The 23,430-nt window shown below is 36.1% G+C and overlaps 1 long non-coding RNA gene across 1 annotated transcript in view; it reads right to left on the bottom strand.

Moving 5' to 3' along the window:
- Positions 1-723: 723 nt before the first annotated feature.
- LOC117797237 overlaps positions 724-23,430 on the bottom strand; it is a 61,077-nt gene continuing 38,370 nt past the window's right edge. Inside the window, exon 3 of the long non-coding RNA XR_004622169.1 lies at positions 724-835. This is a non-coding gene — a long non-coding RNA (uncharacterized LOC117797237). The remainder of the gene's footprint in view (positions 836-23,430) is intronic.

Raw genomic sequence — 23,430 nt, 5'->3', positions numbered from 1 at the left:
ACAGCAACACAAGATGTCATGCCCCCTTCATGGTTTCTAAAAGAAAAGCAGTAAGAGGATTTTAAGATGGAGAACGATAATTGTGGGAATAGATTAAACTCATTCCACATGGTTTTTACTTTGTCCTTAGGTTTCCTTAATAATGATTGTCATCATGCTCAGACAAAGGCATTGTCCATTAATTTTCCATTAAAATCATGTACTGCCTATGATAATAACATTTGGAAGGAGTTTTCCAGAGGTCAGTTGGCAAGGTAGGCCAAAATTCTTACTATGTGCATGCCTTTGACTTTGCAATTCTATTTTTCAGAATTCATCCTAATGAAATTACCTGAGGTTCATCCAAGTAATAAGGTATGTTGGTCATATTATTCATTGCATAAAAGTTAGAAAAAGATAAATGTCCAATAGACAGATATTACAAGTCATAGGAATCCAAAAAAAATACTACGCAACCTTGAAAATTATGTTCTAAGTCATAAAACACTTCTCACCGCAGACAGAAGAATTACATTCGTGATCATTTTTAAGTGCTAACATGATAAAAATACATTTAAAAAGTGCATTTAAGTTTTCCTTATTATGTCCTTTTTCTACCTACACAAATAAAATAACTTACATTTTGAATTGTTCCACTCTTTTCTAGTCCTATAATTGTTGGCAATCAACTCTGAATCTTCACAAGAATTTCTGACTGAGAGATTGGGCATTCCCATAACATACCTTTGACTTCTTCTGTGCCAACAGGTATCTTCTCATGAATAAGGACAGACAACCGTAACTGACTTAGGGGATCTTTGAAAGGAATTCTTAGGTCCAATGCCTTGCAGGATTCCTAGAAGAAGAAGAAAAAAATCCTTAATGAAAACGATCTGTCATGCAGTTTCTTTTTTAAACAATGTATAAATCCAAGAGTTTCAACATTTCTGGGTAAATGATCAAACCAAGAAATAAAAGTACATCTTGATCTCATACATTTGTCAATATCCGCATAGTACTTCTGGAAGGATACTGGTAGAGGAACTAAGAGTAGCTCTCTGTTGGTAGTGATACAGGTTATTGTATTTCCTTCTATCATTTGCTTTTTTTTTTTTAAATGAACTTATCTAAATAAATACACAAATTTAAAAACTTGTTCAACTATGGATTAAAAAAATGTTTCCTTAATTCTGCTCAGTATTACTGATACAGGCTATCATTTTTTAAATTAACTGTTCTAATATTAAATAAGAAATCAAAAAAGAAAATTTTAAATCATGAAAATATTTAAACCTAAAAAATATGACTATTACAAAGAACAGACTGAGAAAATTAAGTATATGGAAATAGGGAGGCCCTTGGAGATTTAATTCTGATGAACAGCTATATAATGAAGTTTTCTGAGTAACAAAGAGGAAGATACAGAAATAAAGAAATACAAGATGGCAACCCCTATTAAATGAATGGGATTTCCAACACCTTTGGAGAAATCACAGTCTTTGAGTTTACAGAGGTAGCAACCACTAACTAGCATATGCATTTCAAAAGGTAAAGATAAAACATCTCTTAAAGCAGGATGCAGGACCAGAGGCAGCCATGAGAGGAGAATAACCAGTGGGAACAAGACTCGGAATATTTTTCTTGCTGATGGATACTTTGAGTAGGGACTAAAGAGAGGGAACGATGAGCCACACTGACCATTGAAGCGACCTCACTAAGAGTCTAAAGGCAGATGGTGAGCTGCGCATGAAAACGACCAGAACCAACTGCAAATATTATGACCCAAGCAGGAAAGGCAGTGAAGTTCAAGCTAAACACGCTATCCCCAGGGAAAGGATCAAATCTTCTTGGCCGCAGGGAAGAATGAGGGACGTACCGTTGTAACTACCGATATTCAGGAATGTATAGTGTTACAGGCTGTCCAGTAATGTTTGCCAGGCATTGCCTGTTTTCTTGAGCTACGTAACACTTTTAAACTACTGAAAATTGACTTGCTGTATTTAAAAAAAAAAATTTTCTAGACAGTTTGGCAACTTTGAAAATTATGAAATAAAAATCATCATGTAACCCACCCCCCAGATATTTTAGATTCCATGTTTCATTTCAACCATATTCTGCAACATTTACACTATCTTTTGAGCCTTTGTCCTTTCAACACACCTGCCTGGCAAAACTACAGAGCTGGACAAATCCGATTAGCTGCCTTCTCTAAGCCTGCACCTGGGTAGTTAACCCAGCAGCCAGGATAAATTTATGGTTCAGCATCAACCAGATTTTCCAACTTTCTGGCAACTGTTCTTTTTCTCCTTGTCAGGTGCTTCTCTCATTCTTCAAAATGACTTTCAAACTTCTACTGTCTTCAACCCTTCATCCTCTCTTCTAACCCTAACCTCAACTTAAATGACTGAGCCACCCAGGCACCCTGTCCATGTGCATATTTTCAAAGCAGCCTACTTCATCCTATCCTCTCCTACCCTCTCACCATGCCCACACCACGGCTGTCCCTCCATCTCTTAATGGCCTCCCTCAGCATTTATTCATATTTAATTCTCTGAACTCATGAAAAGCACATACACACCTTCTCCTCAAGCCCGTACCATTTTTCCCTCTGTTTACCTGCTTTTACCATGAAATTTATTATATTAGGGGGAAAAAAAGCAAGCCTTTTCCATTCATTTGTTTTCCCTGCACTCTTTCAGAAACAAATGATAAGACACAGGGATCATTACCTGCAATCTCCTGTTACAATGTCTCTGACTGTGAGGTACTTTTCTCTTTGCTCTTCATTTCTTTACATGTGAACAGCCTTTGGCATGCTAATCAGTTCATTCTCAACTCACTTTCCTTGGTTCCTGTGGAATCCTCCATCCTGGTTTTCTTCTTTCACACATTCACCAATCAGTTTTTTACTGCGGTTTCTTAAAGCTCTTTCTGAGGTCCTCTTACACATGGCAGTCAACACTCTACGGCACATTTATTAACACAAATATTTCAAGCTCTCCTTTGAATTCCAATTCCAAATAGCTAATTATCATCTCTAGGTGGACTTCTTGGAGGCACTCAAATTCAATTGGTAAAAAGAAGTCCACATTCTCTACTCCTCAAACCTATTTTCCATCCAGCTCTGGTTCCTGTCTAAATCCACAGCACTAAAGTCCCCTCAAATATTCAAACCAAAGACCTGAAAATCTTCACCTCATCTGTTTTACTCCTGAAATCCCATCGAGCTTTATACCTTGGTGATGCCATTTCTTAACCTCTCTCCAATTACCAACTTGTATCCTGTTCTACTCCCTTCATTATCTTCCCCATGCCATCTTTCTCTCTTCTCTGTACTCCTGCAGCAATAACGGGCTTTCCAAAAACACACCAGCTTTTGAATTCTCAAGCCTAAAGCTTTTCTCACGCCCCAAACCTAAAGCTTTTTTAATATCTCTTAATTTCTCTTAAAGACTTAAGTCCTTAAGAAATGCAAGCCCTCCAGGACCAAGCTTCAGCCTTCTTTGTGGCAGACGCTGGTTTGGGTAAGCCACAACCATTTCCAACACTTCTTCTCCTTGCTGCAATCTACTCACTTTGCCAGCTTCTCTGGCAGGTAGGGAGCCTTTCAACATGGACATTTTTCTACACATATACGTATATTTAACGTGAAACTAAAATTATTAATGTAACATATGCTGTTTGTGGGGTTGGGTTCATAAGATACGAGCTAGGTATTTAACAAAAAATAAAACTGTTTTACTTTCCTGATTAAAGGGCGTTGTCTCTCTTCTTCTTGCCTTGAATGTGGAAAAGATAGTTGGGGTTATAGTAACCATCCTGGGACTACGAGGCATTAAAAGGTGGGGAAAGGGTAAATATTAAGAATGGCAGAGCCATAAAGACAGAAATAGCCGGGGTAGCTCTTGCCATATTTGAGATCAACTAATGAGACAGTAATTTCATTTTATGTGAGAAAAATGAGCCTCTTGTTATCACAAGACTTGAAAAGTTACTTGCTCTGAACTTATTCCCAGCAATCTATCCTCAGATCTCACAATACTTTCCCCTGCTTTTCAGCTTCAGACATGCGGTACTTTATTAAAATCTATATATTTGTAATTTTTTTTTTCCAATTCTAAAATTTCATTTACCTAAGAGCCTTCCTGTATGAACTTACTCCTGACTGAGACACTCTGACCTTCCTTGCTCATACTTTGGCAACTCTTTAAAGTATTTAAAGAAATTGCTACAGAAAGACCTTTTTTTTTTTTTTTTTTTTTTTTTTTAATTTTTTTTTTTTTTTTTTAAGTATTTATTTATTTGAGAGAGACAGACAGCGAGAGAGGGGACACCAGCAGCGGAAGTGGGAAAGAAAGAAGCAGGCTCCCAGCAGAGCAGGGAGCCTGATGCAGGGCTCTATCCCAGGACCCTGGGATCACTCCCTGAGCCGAAGGCGGATGCTTAATGACTGAGCCACCAAGGCGCCCCCAGAAAGACCTTCTTTGACTCTAGGACAGGCTCATCTGAAATACACTCTTTGTAAACTTCATACTTTCTCTTTCTACGTGGTTTGTCCCACTTTTATTACCCTCGCCTTCCTATTTAGACTGTAATCTGATGGCAGAAACTAAGTTTCTCCTATTCCCCATTTGACTCAGCATCGAGCAGAATTCCTAGTATCCTACACACCTCAACATTTACAGGTAAAATGCATTACTTAATTTATCATTTTGGTAATTAATGTTATGTGATTACAATCTCACTGTTCCTTAAAAACCTAATGCCATCCTAAGTATTTTCTGGTTAAGTTTTTTTTTTTCCCCCCCTCACTGATTTGTGTTATCACCTTTATTTCAAATACTGGAATAGGATCCCAAACTATCCATTCTGTTTTACTGATCTTTCTGTCTAGTCTTAAGCTAGTGCCACTCTTTCAATTATAGTTTTAGAATAACTTGTTTTCTTTGGAGTTTTCTAATTGAGGCAGACTTGAATAGAGGTAAATGCACAGATTGAACATACACTATTTGGCCCGTGATCCCTAGCCACTTTGGCCTTCGCCAGCTCTAACTTGTCTTAACTCAGAGACACCTCACATGTCTGCTTGGGTTCCCACTCATCTTGACATAGCCTAGACGGTCTCTCCAGACAGTAGCTAGAGCAGTTGTAGAACTCATTTTATTTCCTTGTGTCAGGAATCACTGTTCTTCACTACCTGACTCTAATGTCTGAAACCTGTTATTTTGTATTTATTTGTTTCAGGAGAGAGGATAAATCCAGTTCCTATTGCTCCATAATGCCCAGAAGTGGAGCTCATATTTAACATGATTTAGGTCTACCAGCTTGCTATGTGATTTCAAAGGTCTCATTTGCTTCCTATTTCCTCCCCGAGTTTGTTGGGCAGGAATAGTGAGTGTCCCTGATCCTAGGCTGGGCAGCTGACAGACCTATTAACACAAAGAATAAAACACCACTAAGCATGTCTTGGGCAGGTGCCTCCTAAGACTGGAACATGCTTGCATATTCTAGAAAGGTACAGATTAAAGTCTATTACTATTTCTTATGGCCTAAATCAAGGTAATCAAGATTTTCATGTTCAAATCCACAGGGGCTCATGTACAAAACCAGGAAGAAAATAGCATGGTAACTTTTACCTTTGTTAAAGGACAGGTTTTCTCTTGTGGTAGAAGATTCAAAACCAACTGGTGAGAAACAGATTTTTGTGTATAAGGCCCAGATTTACTTGCAAGCTCCAGTTAGTGTGCTAATAATCATGGGCCCATGGCCATTTGAGTAGAGCTACAGAGTAGCTAAAAATCTCAGTGTAACCTGATAATCCCACATATCAACTCTTGTTGTTCCCATTCTCTTGGAATAACGTATCCTTTGTCAAGTTAAGTCTAATGCATTCACTCGGGCCTGAGTTAACATTATACAGTACATATGAGCTTTAAAATGCTGGACTTTCCCGGGCAGAGTTGCCGAATTATGCCAGGGAAAGCACCATCTGGAAACTTAGATTGGGGTGTATACTCCTCAGATAATAGATTGTTGAAAAGAAAACAAAACAAAAAACTCAAAAAATGCAAGTGCATGATTCCACAAGATTTCTAGTTCTGTTTTTTTATACTGATTTATCAGAAATGAAAATCATAAGCAACTGACACAAGTTTTATGGGAGTTAAACTGTAAAAAAAATAAATAAAAATCAGTCCTGGTAAATAAGCTACAGCTCTGAAAGCCTGTAAGTACCCAACCCCTAAGGAGAAGCTTTCTGACCTGAGGGCTCTTGTTTTATGATGTGGGAAACAAAGGCAAAAGAAAAAAAAATAGATTTTCTTCCGAATTACAGCCCATTGACAAAGTCCTTGAAACAGGCAGAGTGACCTTCTTCTGGGAGCTCAGCTGCCTCCATGTTGACACTTTGCTGAGACCAAAAGGCAATCTTAGCCTGACACAGCAACCCCCCCCTCAACCTGGATCCAGTGAGTCTGCTTGAAGGATACAGAAAGTCCTTATATTTTTGTCTCTACCCTCCAAGACTTATGCTGGCAGTCATCTCCCAAGCATATTGGCCCACTGACATACATCTGAAGGACCTCATCATGACTGAGGTTTTACTCAACAGTAATAAGCTACATTTTCCTAACAATAGTTACCCCCTCAGGGTCCTGGAAACCTTGTTTGCAGAATACCTTGGAGGCTTGTGCTGTCCCTAACCTACTCCCGACTTTGAAGTATACACAACCTCACAACCCCAGTGCAGCACTTTCTGCCCACAGGTCCTAGCCCCGTGCTTTAATAAAACCACCTTTTTGCAAGAAAGAGGTCTTAAGAATTCTTCCTTGATCGTTTGCTCCAAATCCCAACATTTCCCCATTATTTTACTTTAGCATCCCTGCCTTTCCATAATCTTTTTTGCAGTTTTCTATGATCTAATCCAATATCAGCAACAGTATTCACCTTTTTCCCTTTAAAGAAGTCACACATGGGTTTCTGTCTCTACTAAAAGACTTCATATTTTCCATTTTGAATTTGTATGGATTAAATACACGTTTGCTACAATTATGTATTAGATTTGCTTAAAGTAGCTTTCCGACTCATAAGTTCTAATTTTTCCCATTTTCTCCTGTACTATAATATTTTCTTCATATTTATTTTCTTATTTGTTCTTTCTCTAATTACTATAGCTGAAAGTACTTTTTCTTTAGATAACCAAAGCATGTGGACTGTGATTTTACTTCCAAGTGTAGCTTTTATTATTCAATTTTGACATGTTTTCCCCAAAGTGTGTTTCATTGCATTTTTGATCACTTAATGTTTCAGAAAAGCATTTTCTAACTTAAAACCTTTTTTATTTGCATGTTTTAATATGTTGGCAAAATGTGGATTTTATGCACTTTTGTATTTAAATAATTTTTTAATCTAAGATATGTGCATGTTCAACATAAAGCTTGATTCTTGAAAAGGATTCTATTAAGTTAGAGCTTAGTAGAAATAATTTTCTATTAATTATGTTCCTTGTGGTTTCTATTTCCCTTTTGTATCTTTGTCTAATTAAGATTCCATAGACTAATACTGTTATATTGATATTTTCCCCAGTGATTTATTTCCTGCCAATTCAACACGAATTTTCTACCAGTGTCTTTTCACTGTAACAAAAGTAACGTCCTTTTGGCTGGGGTACATCTGATTCCAGGTTTTAACGTTTATATTTTGAGGTTATAACTTGGTATCACGTAATTTTACTTTACATTCTCTATATATTGTGCTTATTTTTCTGAAAGTAGAATTTTTTCCTTTTCCCTAGATGGAATTTACCCATACTTCCATGGTTTTAATTTAATATATTTGACCCATCATTTAGTCTTTCCCTTTTTCCTGACGCTTTCATGATTTTCTTTCTTACATTACTAAACATTCAGAGAATACTTTAAAAATTATTTAGATTCAATAACTGGTCTTTTCTTCCTACTTTTATAATGCTCCTATCTTATCTTTTAAGTAAAGCCTTTTAACTTATCTTTTACTCAGGCTTGACTGAAAAGAAATGTTTCTAGGCTTCGTTTTTGGCATCCAATTATACAGAGATTTCTTTATCCCCCCCTCGTTACTGACCTATTCCTACTAATAGCCTCATGGTCAACATCTGAGAGGAGGAGTCTAAGTGAATGCATACATTTCCAAGTCCAATTTCTGGTGTCCAACAATGACAGATGCAGGTTTTATGGAGCCTGAAGCCTGTACGATTTTATGGGTCCTCTTCAAGACCAAGAATATGAAATTGCAAATATAAAGTTAATTACAAAATTGATACAGTATTTAGAACGAGTAAAGAAATCAAAATAAGTTACTGGCACCATAGAAATAGGATTATCTTTCCCTTTAGTTAACTTACCAGACACTTCACACAGAAATGCCTTCTAATTCCAAGTTGCTATCCCTTCTCTTCCCCATTCTGTCACCACCTCCACCCTTACTAGGACACTCTCCTTGTGTAATCCACAAACCAGAAGCATAGAAATTCAGTGAAAATGCCAAACCTTGGGCCACAGTGCAGACCTAGGCAATCAGAACCTGCATTCTGACAAAATCCCCAGGTGACTCGTGTGCACGTTCAAGGTTGAGAAACACTGCATAACCCAGCCAATTCACAGCACCTAAATGGCCTCTGCGAGTGACAGACCCGGAGCCTGATGAAGCAGACGTTTGTGGAAATCAGCTTTGCAGTAGACATCACTTCTGCTCACTCTACTTGCTTGGTTTTCTTGCTTGGAGGGAAGTTATTTCTAAACAAGGCAGGGCAATGGTTGGTCTGCATAGGCTTTAAGCAGATTAAGAAAGCAAACCTTTGCCCACACTTCACCGGGCCCTTCCAGCCTCTGTCCTAACAACCGCTTCTTTCACATTCCAGGACACAAGGATAATGACAGACAAAACTGAGTGTTCTCACAGCAGAGTCCCCCTAGGCAGTTAGAGGAGTTCATTAGATGAATGATTTGATAAACCTGCTCTGAATTGGGCCTGTAGGGCCTGTAAGTCCTCAAATAGCTCCAGTTAGAGAAAAGCAAGGGATATTATCTTGTGGGGAGTACTCAGGAAAGAAAGAGGAGGGGCCTGGTGGCCCCTAAGTAAAAGAGGAATGTCGAGGGAAATACAAATCTCAAATGTGTTACTAGGTTGTTCTCTTTTTCGTGTGTGGCACAAGTCCTCATTTCAGTGGCCCAAGAACCTTCTGTAAAATCTACTTTGCACCCTCGTGTTCTGGAAATACCTACTCTTGAAGTTCCTTCTCAAAAAGGTGGATTATTTTAGCACAGTTGCTGTGGGTGCTTTTTCTCCAGGGCATGAAAACCTAAATTATTCAAGAGTAATTTTTAAATATTGAAAGTAGTTCCATACATGGGAAGCTTTTTGTTGTCTTTTCTGTTTTCAGATCAAAGTTATCTGTTATTTTAAAAAATAAATAAATAAAAGCTTAATAATGTTTAGGTAGTATTTTATATATACTTTTTTTTGAAAAGTAGTAAGTAAACAAATTTTATCTATATTAACACTGATGGGGAGAAAACTGCTCTTTGTTATGTCCTTCTTTCTCCATAGTCCATAATTTAACAAAATTGTGTTTTATAATCCAAAAAAGAGTCTTGAATGAAGGCTTTTGAATGTTATTTGTGTAATGTCTGGGTAGTATCTTTTCAAAGGTTATTTCCAGATGGCATATAACCATTGACTCTAAATAGCATAGCATGAGTCTTAGCAGGTTATAAAAAAATGTTCATTTACATAAATATTTTGAACACTATGAAGAAACGTTTCCTTATTCTTTCACAATAGAGGTTTATCTTTCCTTCAGGTCTTTTATTATTTTTTAACTTCTCTCATGGAAAATTTCAAGTATCTAAAAAAATGAGAGAGGGGCGCCTGGGTGGCACAGCGGTTAAGCGTCTGCCTTCGGCTCAGGGCGTGATCCCGGCGTTATGGGATCGAGCCCCACATCAGGCTCCTCCGCTATGAGCCTGCTTCTTCCTCTCCCACTCCCCCTACTTGTGTTCCGTCTCTCGCTAGCTGTCTCTATCTCTGTCAAATAAATAAATAAAATCTTAAAAAAAAANAAAATCTTTAAAAAAAAATGAGAGAAAAGTATAGTGAACACTGATGTACTTATTAAACCTTTCCAATAAATCTATTTTGCTAATTTTATCTAAATCTCTGTATTATTGTTGTGATTTGGCATTTTAGAGTAAATCCCACATAACCATTCTTTTACCTTTAATTCTTAATATTCTAAATATGTTTAAGAATGCAGCATGTTATCATACTTATCACAATTATCATTCATTACCCAGAATGTATTAAAATCTCTAAGATTGTCTCACAAATGTCTTCTTATAGTTGATTTGTTTCAATCAAGATCAAACAAAGGTATATACACACTGCATTTTGTGTGCCTGCTTTTAAGTATTCTTTACTTCATAATTTTTTTTTTGCACTTTACTTTTTAAATATCATTTTAAGAACCCAATTTTAAGACTGTTCGCACTCAAGAATGTCCCAAATTCTGGATTTGTCTGATTCCGTACTGTATTGTTCAAACTCTTTATCCACCGTTCACCCTGTCATTGAGGGAATACTAAGAATGAAGTTCATTTATTTTCTGTAACTAAGAATACTATACAGTGTTATTTTCTATTTCATCACATCAAGGGGCAGGTGATATCTGGGCCTCCTATGGATCGATCAATGCATTTAGAGGATATTCATCTCCTCTATCTTCTTCCTAGTAGCCTTTAAAAATGCTATCTCTTCAACCAGGACATTAAATTGTCTTGGGTGTTTCACAAATTTTAAATTTCTTGAAGTCAAAACAGCATTACATTACTCTTTGTGTTTTGGATGCCTTGCGTTAACATATTTTTGAATAATTAAGTGTAAGAATGAATTAGTTAATGGAAAGACAAGTCAGCCTTGTTTTCTTGTGAATTGTTCTACACACCAAAAAAATAGAAAAATCAAGATGTATAGAATACAGAAAATATTCAAATGTAGGAAAGAGCTATATATTACCAAATCACTCCACAATTAAGAACTGATACTCAAAACATATATGTTTGTGTATGTATGTACGTATTTGTCAAAATCATAAATACTAAATTTAACAAATTAGAATAAATGGCTATATTTATNGTTAATATATGCACACAGAAACTAAAACATATATGTTTGTATGTATGTACGTATTTGTCAAAATCATAAATACTAAATTTAACAAATTAGAATAAATGGCTATATTTATCCTAACACAGAAGGAATAGTCCAGTATAAAAAAAAAATCTATTAATGAAGAAAAGAACACAAAATAGAAAATTACCCAATGATCTTTCATCAGATATGGGGAAAAAAAAAAAGACATTTAATAAAATTTACATACCGACAGCATATAAAAATACCTTTATAGTTTCTCTAATGAATGGTGTTAGGAAAATTGGAAAGCTCCATGCAAAAGAATGAAATTGAACCACTAACTTCTAGCATACTCCAAAATCAACTCAAAATGGATTCAAGACTTGAACATAAGACCTGAAATCATTCAACTCCTAGAAGAAAACATACGGGCTAAGATAGTAAACATCAGTCTTCACAATTTTTTTTTGGATTTGGCAACAAAAGCAAAAACAAACAAGTGGAGTTACATCAAATTAAAAGCTTCTGTATAGCAGAGAAACCACAAAGTAAGTTAAAATGCAATCAGTGCAATGGGAGAAAGTATTTGCAAGTCATAGTTGGGTAAGAGGTTATAATATAAAAAATACATAAAGAACATGTACAATTCAAGNATATACAAAATACATAAAGAACATGTACAATTCAAGAGCAAATGAATAAATACCAACCCCCCGAAAAAGCTAATTAAANTAATATAAAAAATACATAAAGAACATGTACAATTCAAGAGCAAATGAATAAATACCAACCCCCCGAAAAAGCTAATTAAAAATGGGCAAAGGATCTGAATAGACCTTTTTTCAAAAAGGATATAAATGGTCAACAGGTACATGAAAATTGCTTAATATCACTTATCCGGGAAATGTGAATCAAAACCACAGTGAGATATCACCTCACACATGTTAGAATGGCTATTACCAACAAGACAAGAAATGACAACAGCTGGCAAAGATGTGAAGAAAAGGGACCCCTTATGCACTGCTGGCAGGTATATAAATTGGCGTATCCACCACAAAAGATAGAGATTGTTCAAAAAAATAAGTAAAATTACCATATGATTCAGCAATTCCACTTCTATTTATCTAAAGGAAACAAAAGCATTCAAAAGGATATATACACCCCATGTTTATTCCAGCATATTTATAATAGACAAGACATAGAAACAAAGTGTCCACCAATGGATAAGTTATCTTTCTCTCTCTCTCTCTCTCTCTCTCACACACACACACACACACACACACACACACACAGAGAGAGAGAGAGAGAGAGAGAGAGAGAGAGAGAGAGAGAGAAATGTTATATGGCCATTAAAAAAAGGAAATCCTGATGTTTGCAACAACAGGGATGGACCTTAAGGACATTATGCTAAGTGAGATAAGTCACACAAAAACAAGTACTGCATGACCTCACTTACATATAGAATCTAAAAATAAGAATGAAACCAAACTCAGATACGGAAAACAGAGTGGTGTTTGCCAAAGGAGGGTGTAAAAGCAAAATGGGTTAAGGTCTAAGAGTGTAAGCTTCCAGTTATAAAATAATAAGTCCTGGGGATGTTAGGTACAGTATGGTGACTATAGTTAATGATAACCATATATTTGAAAGTTGCTATGAGAGATCTTAAAAGTTCCCATCACAAGAAAAAAAAATATCTGAGGTGACAGATGTTAACTAGACTTACTGCGGTGATCATTTCACAATATATACATAGACCAAATCATTACGTTGTATACCTGAAACATCACATGCCAATGATTTCAATAGGTAAAAAATACAGAAATCACATTTTGAAAAGCCTCAACATTTGATCATTGAAATTCTTTGTCACAAAAGAATTGATAAATGGAAAATAGTTCTGGATTTTTCCTTATTGAGACTTTCAATCCAATAGATTTAATGAATGCTGAGCACAGAGTGAGGCAGATGGATTTAACTAAACATTTTAAGGCTCATTTATCACCAAGGAGCCTTGAAGGTATGTTCCAAATTGTTTCTCATGCCATGGACTTTACTAAATGTACTAATTCGAAAACAAATGTCAATCTTGAACAGAGTCCGAATTTTTGCATTTTAAAAATAACAATTTTAACAAATAGTAACTCATAATATTGAGTCAAACATTCATCCTTTAACTTCTAACATGGTTATTGTATTTTCTATATCACTACCCCCAAGAAGTTTTACTTATGCTAAACCCCGATGCATGGATAATAATCTGGTTATAGTTCTGCAAGTGTTCTTTATTTTGAGTTCAAAATATGTTTAAACACACAAGATTTTTAACCTCTGTCATCACAGGGCATACCCACACTACACTGGAGTTCCATTTCTCAACTACTAGATTGGCAAAAATCCTAAATTTGGCAACATACACTGCAGAACATTGACTAATGCAATTTTGGAACAAAATTGTGAATAAGTCATTATGACTTGAATATAACAAAAAATCCTCCAAATTTCTCAAAACTCATTTTATTTCATCCCAATTCTTCTTTTTTGCATTCTTAGATTTACCCACACCTTACGCCTAGGAACTTTCTGCCTCTTGTAATGGAAATTAACCTAGCCTTTCTGACTTATCTATCTCCCATGTTAAGACAAACTCTGTTGTAAACAATAAAAGCAAAAATTATGCTGCACCACTTCTCTTACCAACCAGACAATATGTCTAATCACTTTCACCACATGAATATTGCAAATTCCGTCATTCAGGATAATGGAAGAATCTCATAAATCAAATCTTTCTTTCACATCAATGTGATTTTTGATGTGGTTTTAGCTTCTTTTACCCAGAATTTTGCTTAATAAAAAAACAGGCTGATTATTTCTCCCCTTTCTTTTCTTCTTGAAGGAATTAAATGTGTTTTACTATCTAAAATTGGGACGACGGAGTCAGAATCTGGGTAATCCACAAACTGCATCATCATTTACCCAACCTCTCACCTTTCAAATAACAGAATACTACTCACTTTAAACCAGTCTTTTATTCTCACCAGGTATCTGATAAGATTTCTCCAATCCTTACAAAACAGATCTATGGTTCCTAGGAGGCCTCATCAGCAATCAGGAATGTTCCTTCTTGCATCTGCCTAACTTGGCTTTAGGACTCCTGCTGCAGGGAAGATTATTCAAGGCACTCCAAGTGCCAGGACAGAAAGGAGAGATACTGTAACACCACCAGAGAAAGTTTTCAGGCTCAGAAACAAAAGATTAAGTCACTCTAGACATCATTTCAGGAAAATTATGCCAACTGCCATTCTAATTACTTTTGAAAATCTAAATGGGAACACAGTTATGCTGTTGTGAAAATTAATAAAGGGAAAGCTCACTAAAGTGGACTTGTGATGATAGGAGGAGAGGCTGGAAGGAGGAATGGTGCCACTCAATGTCAATTATAGGAAAGAATCATCAATTACAGGCCCCAATAGGGAAACAAGTACTTATGTCTCCTACAAAAAATTGACTACCCCTGCAACTCAGCCAATGACAAACCATTATTATCCTGAACTCTTATTTTTCTCCAATGAATTTTCATTCAAAACAACCCCTCCCTAATTCCCCCTTCTCCATAAAGTAAGGTTCCTTTCCTTTTTTTATGGGATTTGCCTAATGTTTTACCATAGTTTGCTTGTCCCCAGTTGTAGTTATCTCCTATTCCTGAATTAAACCCCCTTTATTTGCTGGTAAAAATGCTTTTATTTCTAAGGTTGATACTATGTATGGTTTTTCATTATACAAGTTCCTTTTTCTGATCTCAATTTTATTTTGGTGTGAAATACACATACCTTCATAGCCCTATTTTGCCTGATTTCTTCCTTGTGTCCTGCCATCACTGAAAAAATACCCTGAATGATATGAAAAGAGTATAAGTTAAAAGAAAATACTGTATTGAGCACTGGCCAGAAAGAAAAGCTGGTACAGTATTAGGGACTGAATGTTTTTACATGGGAGGTGTTTTCTGACTTAGGTGGCCCAAGTATTTTTATTACCAGAAAGTATAGAAATGAAAGAAATTAGCCAACAGCTTCTTTTTTGTTTTACATGTAGGCAGGACTCTGATAACTGTTTATAGTTTTCTTCAGACCTATCTCTTCTTGGGGCTTTCACTACTGCCATCATCTTGGTAATAAAAACATGTGAAGATATACTCTCATTTCTAGCACATAATCCCTAAATTCAATTATTGATACATCTTAGGAAGTGCATGTGCCAAGCCAATAGCTCACTGTGGCATAAAGATAAAGTGTTTGAAACTGTTCTTTACTACCCAACAGCTATATGGGTGGGGCTAACACCTTAGCCTCGGTTAACACAAGTAACAAATAGAAAGAAAGTGAAAAGTAAAAACAGTAACATATGCCTCCAGAATATGTAGATAAAACAGATAAACCACAGGGTCTGGAAAATAGCTCTTAAATTTTATTAACTGGTCCCTTCTATTTAGCCTTCCTCTGTCCAATCCTGAATGGTTTTGGGCTGCTGATGAGGGTATGAGATCTGATGATACTTTGTTAATTGCTGGTTCTTTATAAACTTCAACAGGATGCCACTTGGGCAAAAGGGAAGGCTGAAATACGGGGTGAGGGGGTCACTCTTCCTCTACTCGCTACTACTTTTTCTTCAGAGCTCAATTTGGTCAAAATGTACCGAGTCAATCAATCACTGATAAAAAAAAAACAAAACAAAATAGTACCTATCAAGATTTGCCTTTTTACATAAAAAAGACAGAACAAATCTGTGTTCATTTACCTATCTCTAATCTCCTATTTGGGTATTTCTACAAGCATCTAACTTTTGATAATATACTTTTTTTTTTATACTTTATACTATTTTTCTCCCTTATACATAAAAGTGCCAATAAAAGGAAAAATAGAAAGTTTAAAATTATTAGTTTAGAAATTAAAGTCATAAATTCTTATAATTTCACTTCAAATTTTACTTGGGTTAAATTAATACCTAAATACAAAATATGGCAGGACAGGCTTCGTATTATTCATGGAAAAAGTCTTAGAAAGAAAACATTTGTTTTCACAATTTCTCTTTTCCTTAACATCTTTACCCATACATGAGTTTCAGTTGGGTGCATGCAAAGGATTTGGATTAATTTGGACTAAAATTCTATTTCTGAGACCTCCCCTGTTTAAAAAAAAAAAAAAGGCATAGCTAAAAATGAATAAAACAGCTTTGGTTTAGATTGCTTGGAAAGCCTCCCCTCTGTTGCAATTACCGGATGAAATAGACATTAAGCTCAGAGGAGTTCTGCACTCAGTCTCTTTTGCTTCTTGCCTCTGTGAGGGACTGTTTTTCTGATGCCATTACTGGCAGATCGCCGCATGGCACCTGCCGACCCACCTGCCTCTCGCTGGCGTGCAGTATTTAAAATGTTGCGCAATTAAAGTGAATGAGTTTAAAGGGCTGGATTTGCACTGCACCTCCCGGGGAGCTGTTGTTCATCCTTAAAAGTGCCTGATGATGGTTTGGGAAGCGCTGTTGCTGGCCTGGCCCTGGGGTGCTGAATTGCTTCCCTTTGAAGAACTCCGTGGTGAATCCCCTCGTAAGGATGCTAAATGGCGAGGAAGCATAAAGAGAGACATTCTGTACCCCAGGAATCCAGTCTTTATGGATTGAGACTAGGCAGCAAAAGAAAGATTGTAAACTAACTAGAACCACCTATTTCTTGATAGATAACTCTTTATCTTCACCCATTTTAATTTCTATTTATGAATTTAAATTATATCCTGCAAAGCTGTGTACAAAATGTGAAGTAGAGAATCTCAAAATAGAGAAGTTATCTGTTTATCAGGGGATCCTTTAATGTCTCATCATTTTTATGGTGGCATTAATTATTCGCTGGTACCTATCTTTCTATCAGTATGATGTGAAGTCAATTAAACTGAAGTGGTTTATTTTAGTGCATTTTGTTCTTTTGCACAAGTTGAAGCTTATCTAGGGGCATTGGTTCATACCAAAAAGCCGTGCTTTTACATCAACTTATTCACTGAAGATGCTTTTAGATGCTGGGTATTGCCATATGGGAAATAAAAAAAAATGCTCTAGATCTTAAGGAATTTAATCTGACATTAGTGATCAGTGGTCACAGAGAACCAATTTTTACACTCTACATACATCTTATTCTATGACCTTCTGGTCCTTCAGAGGTATCAGGCATAAAAAGGAAATGGAAAGACATTTAGGGGCGCCTGGGTGGCACAGCGGTTAAGCGTCTGCCTTCGGCTCAGGGCGTGATCCCGGCATTCTGGGATCGAGCCCCGCATCAGGCTCCTCTGCTAGGAGCCTGCTTCTTCCTCTCCCACTCCCCTTGCTATGTTCCCTCTCTCGCTGGCTGTCCTTCTGTCAAATAAATCAATAAAATCTTTAAAAAAAAAAAAAAGAAAAAAAAAGAAAAGAAAAGAAAGACACATTTAAGACTTCTAGTTTCCAGTCTGGCTCACAAGGGCCCTGGAAAGCATCACTCCAATTTTCATAGGAAATAAGCTAAACTTAAAAAATCAACAATTCTTCTTAGATCCACTGGCTAATTAAGGCAACAAAGCAAACCATTGCCCCCAAAGTTGGAGAGACAGGCAGATATAGAAACTCAAAACAGCAGAGCAGAAACCCAGGAACAGAAATCTCCATAGGAACCTGCACTGGCTAGATAAATCTAAATGGTAATTGATAGATGACTGAAGGTCCAGCGTGGGCACGTTTTAGAGTTAAAAACTCTGGGACAGATGGGGGGGCAGTCTTAGGGAGGTCCTGCACTTATAGGACTACTCCTACAAGTTTTTACAGGAAATCTCAGAGAAAAATCCCCTATGCTTCTACCAGAGAAAGAGAAAAGTAGCCATTTTGAAATACCCCTAGAACATTCGATTCTCCTTGACAAGGATTGTCCTCAAGACGAATATTTTATCAAAGCTCAACTGACCTTGGGAAAAAGAAAAACTGACTCCAGCCACCTCCCGCTTCTAAGTGAGTGGGGGAGGGGCCAGAAATACCCAACACCAATCCCTTCTATCCTTCCTGTTGCACCTAAATGCGTCAGAGGTGGAGGGTCAGACTTAGAAGCACTTGTGAAGGTCACAGCTCAGGGGCACATTCTCACTAAAAGACTGAGACCTAATCATAGGACTATGGAATGCTTCACCTCCCACACCTTACCATGACATCAGTGGAGCTCTGGTATAATAAGAACACAAGCAGAAGAACAGCACATCTTCGCTCTTTTCCCTAGAACACTCTAGGGAAACTCAAACAATAGAGAGACAAAAACAATAACATTAGAGGGGATGTTAGCCTCAGATACCCACAGCTACAGTGAGCCCTAGACATAAAACATCATACTAAAAGTGTATTTACCACAGTTCTTTTTACCTAGTATATGTCTTGTGCTTAAAAAAAAAAAAAAAAAAAATTAAAGGCATACTAAAGCACAAACGGTTTGAGAAAGAACAAGCATCAGAATCAGACTTGGATATCAAAGATGCTGGAGTTATCATAACAGGAAGTTAAAACAACTGATTAATATGTTAAGGGCTCTAGTGGAAAAAGTGGAGAGCAAGTGAGACTATATTGGTAATGCAAGCACAGAGACTGAAATTCTTAGAATCAGAAAGAAACACTAGCAACTAAAAACACTGTAGCAGAAATGAAGAATGCCTTTAGTGGGCTCATGAATATAGTGGACAAACCTGAGGAAAGAACCACAGAGCTTAAAGAAATGTCAATAGAAATTCCCAAAATATAAATGCAAAGAGAAAAGTGAAATCAAATAAATTAAATAAAAAGATCCCCCCCAAAGTGGGATAATTGCAGAGTTGTAACATAACACATAATGGGATTATCCAAAAGAAAAAAGGAACAGAAAATTTGAAACATTAATGACTCCAAGTGTTCCAAAATTGATAGACATCAAACCACAAACCAAGAAATCTCAGAACAAGCAGAAAAAATATCTTAAAAAAAAAAAAATCTACATATAGGCGTATCATATTCAACTTGCAAAATCTCAAAAACAAAGAAAATCTTTAAGAAGCTAAGGCTGGGGAGATGGGCATGGACCTTGTTTATAAAGGACTGCAGATAAGAATTACCCTTGACTGTGTTTCAGAAACTATACCGAAAAAAGCGAGTAAAGTGAAATGTTTTAAGTAAAGTGAAATGTTTTAAGTAAAACAAAAACAACAACAAAAAAAACAACAACAAAACACCCCTACCAACCTTGAATTCTGTATCTATCAAAGTTACCCTTTAAAAGTGAAGAAGTGGGGCGCCAACTGGGTGGCTCAGTTAAGTGTCTGCTTTCCACTCAGGTCATGATCTCGGGATCCTGGGATTGAGCCCCACATCGGACTCCCTGCTCAGCAGGGAGTCTGCTTCTCTCTCTGCCCCTCCCCCCTGCTTGTGCTCATGCACACACGTGTGTGCTCTCAAATAAAATCTTAAAAAAAAAAATGAAAGGAAATGCAGATGACCAAAACTGAGTAAACTTGTCACCAGTAGGCCTGTTTTTCAGGAAATGTTGAAAGAAATTCTTTAGCAATAAGGAAAATTATATAGGTCAGAAACTTAAGTCTACTTAAGGAAAGGAAGAACTTAAGAGGAGATACATGGTAAAAAAAAAAAAAACAAACAACACATTTTCCTTATTAATTGACTAATATACAGCTTTTCAGAATATTAATAGCAACAACATATTTGGTGATTATAGCTAATAGATAAGTTAAACATGAAATAATGATATAAGGGATGAAAAGAAGGAAGGAATTGGGAATATTCTAAGTTACTTACACTACATGTGAAATGGTTTGGTATAACTTAAAGAGTTTGGGTTATTTGTAAATGTATATTGCAAACTCCAGGGCAGCCACTAAAAAAGTGGAGGAAGCACAACTGGTATTCTAAGAGGATAGGGGGGAAAAATCATTTAAAATGCTCAAAATCAGAAAGCAGAAAAAAGTGGAAGATTTAAAAACAAAAAAAGAAAAAAGGAACAAGGGCAAGGAGTAGAAAACAATCTCACTCATGAGCTTAGATGCAAAAATCCTCAATAAAATACCAGCAAATTATTCCAATGCATAAGAAGAATTATATACCAAAACAAGTGGTATTTATTCCAGATACACAAGTCTGGTTCAAAAATCAATTGATATAATACACCACATATACTTAATGTATTACAGTAATGGATTCAAAAATCAATGTAATACATCACATCAACAGACTAAAGAAAAATCATATGATCATATCAATAGAGACCCCCCAAAAAAAAGCATTTGAAAAAAAATCCAACATACATTCATGTTAAAAACAAAACAAAAACAAAAACCTCTCAGCAAACTAAGAATAGAGGGAGGCTTCCTCAGTTCATTAAATAACTAGGAAAAAAGCAAATATCAAACCTAATGTTGAAAAATTAGAGATTTTCCTGTTAATATCAGGAACAATGAAAAGATACACACTTCTCACCTCTCCTTTTCAACATTGTACTAAAAGTCCTGGCAAATGCAATAAAACAAGAAAATAAATGGAAAGAAAAAATAAAACAGATGATATGTTCGTGCAAAAATCCCAAAGATTCAACAACCAAATCTATTTGAACTAGCAATTACAGCAAGGTTGAAGTTTAATACACAAAATTAATTGCTTTCTTACATACTAACAATGAACTCTTGGAATTTGAAATTAAAAACACAAAAACATCTACATCAGCAACAACAACAACAAAATGAAGTCCTTAGGTATAAACCTAACAAATTATGTACAAAATCTGAGAAAATTTACAAAAAAACTATTGAAAGAAAACAAGAGCTAAAGAAATAGAAGATATTCCCTATTATCAACTAGATCTAAAGACACAATGCAATCCTAATTCAAATTCCAGCAAAGAATCATGTAGCTATTGACAAACTGATTTTAAAGTCTTATGTAAAAGCAAAGGACCCAGAAAAGTCAAAATAACATTGAAGAACAAGGTTGGAGCATTGACACTACTTAACTTCAAGACATAATTTTAAACTACATTAATTAGCACAATGTAGTACTGTTGAAAGTATATACAAATAGAGTAATGGAAAATGAAATGAACACAGAAAGATCCAGAAAAATATAATCAACTGACCTTTGACAAAGGAGCAAAGGCGATTCAATGAAAAAAAAAATCTTGCCAACAAATAATGCTGGAACTGGATGTCCACAAGCAAAAAAAGTTAGTCTATATACACACCTCACATTTTAACAAATATTAACCCCAAATGGATTCTAGATCACAATATAATAAAATAAAATTAAAAAATAAATAAATAAATATAAAATGCACAACTACAAAACTCCTAGCAGAGAACTGGAGGAAATCTAGGGCGCCTTGCATATGGTTGAGGACTTTCAAAGTGTAACATCTAAAGCATGGTTCGTGAAAGAAAAATTATCAAGTTGATTCCTTTAAAAATATAAAGTTCAACTCTGTTAAAAATACTGTTAAGGGAATAAAAAGACCACGGACTGGGAGAAAATCTTTGCAAAACCTACCCGATAAAGAACTGGTATCAAAAATATGCGGAGAACTCTTAAAGCTTAGCAGTAAGAAATCAACAAATCCAACTGAATAGGCAAAAGGTGTGGACAGATATCTCACCAGAAAAGAAATAGACAAGGCAATTAAACATGAATACATGCTCATCATACTATGCCATTTAGGAATTGCAAATTGAAACTACAATGAGATACCATTACACATCTATTAGAACAAATAGAATTAAAAAACACTGACAACACTAAATGCTGGTGAAGATGTGGAACATGAGGAATTCTTGTTGTTAAGGGGAATACAAAATGGTACAGCCACTTTGGAAAAATTTGGCAATTTCTTATAAATCTGACACTCTTACCATATAATCCAGCAATTTCTACTCACTGGTATTTACTCAAAGAGTTCAAAATTTATGCCTAAACAAAAATCTACACATGAATGTTTACAAGTACTTTCCTCATAATTACCAAAACTTGGAAGCAATCAAAACATCCTTCAATAGATGAATGGGTTAGCAAACTGTAGTACACCACAATTGAATGTTACTCACCAATAAAAAGAAATGAGCTATTAAGCTATGAAAAGACATGGAGGAAACTTAAATGCATATTGCTAAGTGAAAGCAGCCAATATGAAAATGTAACATACCTTACGATTCAAAAAGCAAAGGGATCACTGATTTTCAAGGGTGTAGGTAGAAGGAGGGAGGGATGAATAGGTAGAGCACAGGGAATTTTTAGAACAATGGAATTACTCTTTATTATCCAGTGGGTACCTATCATTATACATTTGTCAAAACCTCTAAGATGTACACAATAACTGAACCTAATGTAACCATGGACAACACTGGTAATGTATCAATATTGGCTCCTCACTGTAACAGATGTACTGTAACATTGATGTAAAGGGAAGGGGTGGAGGTAAGAGGGTATGTTAGAACTCTATGTACTTTATTTTTTTGTAAACCTAAAACTGCTTACTAGAGTATATTAATTTTTTTTTTAGATTTTATTTATTTGACAGAGAGAGAGACAGTGAGAGAGGGAACACAAGCAGTGAGAGTGGGAGAGGGAGAAGTAGGCTTCCCGCTGAGCAGGGAGCCGGATGTGGGCTCTATCCCAGGACCCTGGGATCTTGACCTGAGCTGAAGGCAGACACTTAACCATCTGAGCCACCCATGTGCCCCAGAGTATATTAAAGAGATAGATCTACTATGCTCTGGGTAGTAAAATGCTAACAACATATACAAGACTTTATGAGAGCAGAAGAAAAAGCAAGCATGAATAAGTGGTAAGGCAAAGATATTAGCAAACATTTCCTGAGGAGATGGTACCTGAATTTTTTCACAGTAACGAAATGAACTTTCCATGGGAAGAAATTCCAGGCGAAGAAAACAGTATAAGCAAAGATAGAAACATGAGATCATCTCAATGGCTGATCTTCCCGCAGTTTGAGAGGATACAGAACGGTGGGGAAGGGACATGGGATGTGTTAGCAGAGACTATTTCCCTCAGAGCTTACTTGTAAAGGAGGCTGGGCTTCCTATAGATGACAAAGGCAATGTCAGAGTTTGTTCAGTGAAGTGGTATGGTATATGGAAGGCATTCAAGTCACATGGGCTCTCTACCAGAATTCTTGGAGAGTTCTTGGGTTATTATAATTTTTATATATATATATATATATTATATATAGGCACAGAAAGACCCAGAAAA

The sequence above is a fragment of the Ailuropoda melanoleuca genome, chromosome 20 (genome assembly GCF_002007445.2).
Source record: "Ailuropoda melanoleuca isolate Jingjing chromosome 20, ASM200744v2, whole genome shotgun sequence".
Lineage (NCBI taxonomy): Eukaryota > Metazoa > Chordata > Mammalia > Carnivora > Ursidae > Ailuropoda > Ailuropoda melanoleuca.
The sequence above is the reverse complement of the archived record's forward strand: the minus strand, read 5'-3'. Positions and strand labels throughout refer to the sequence as shown.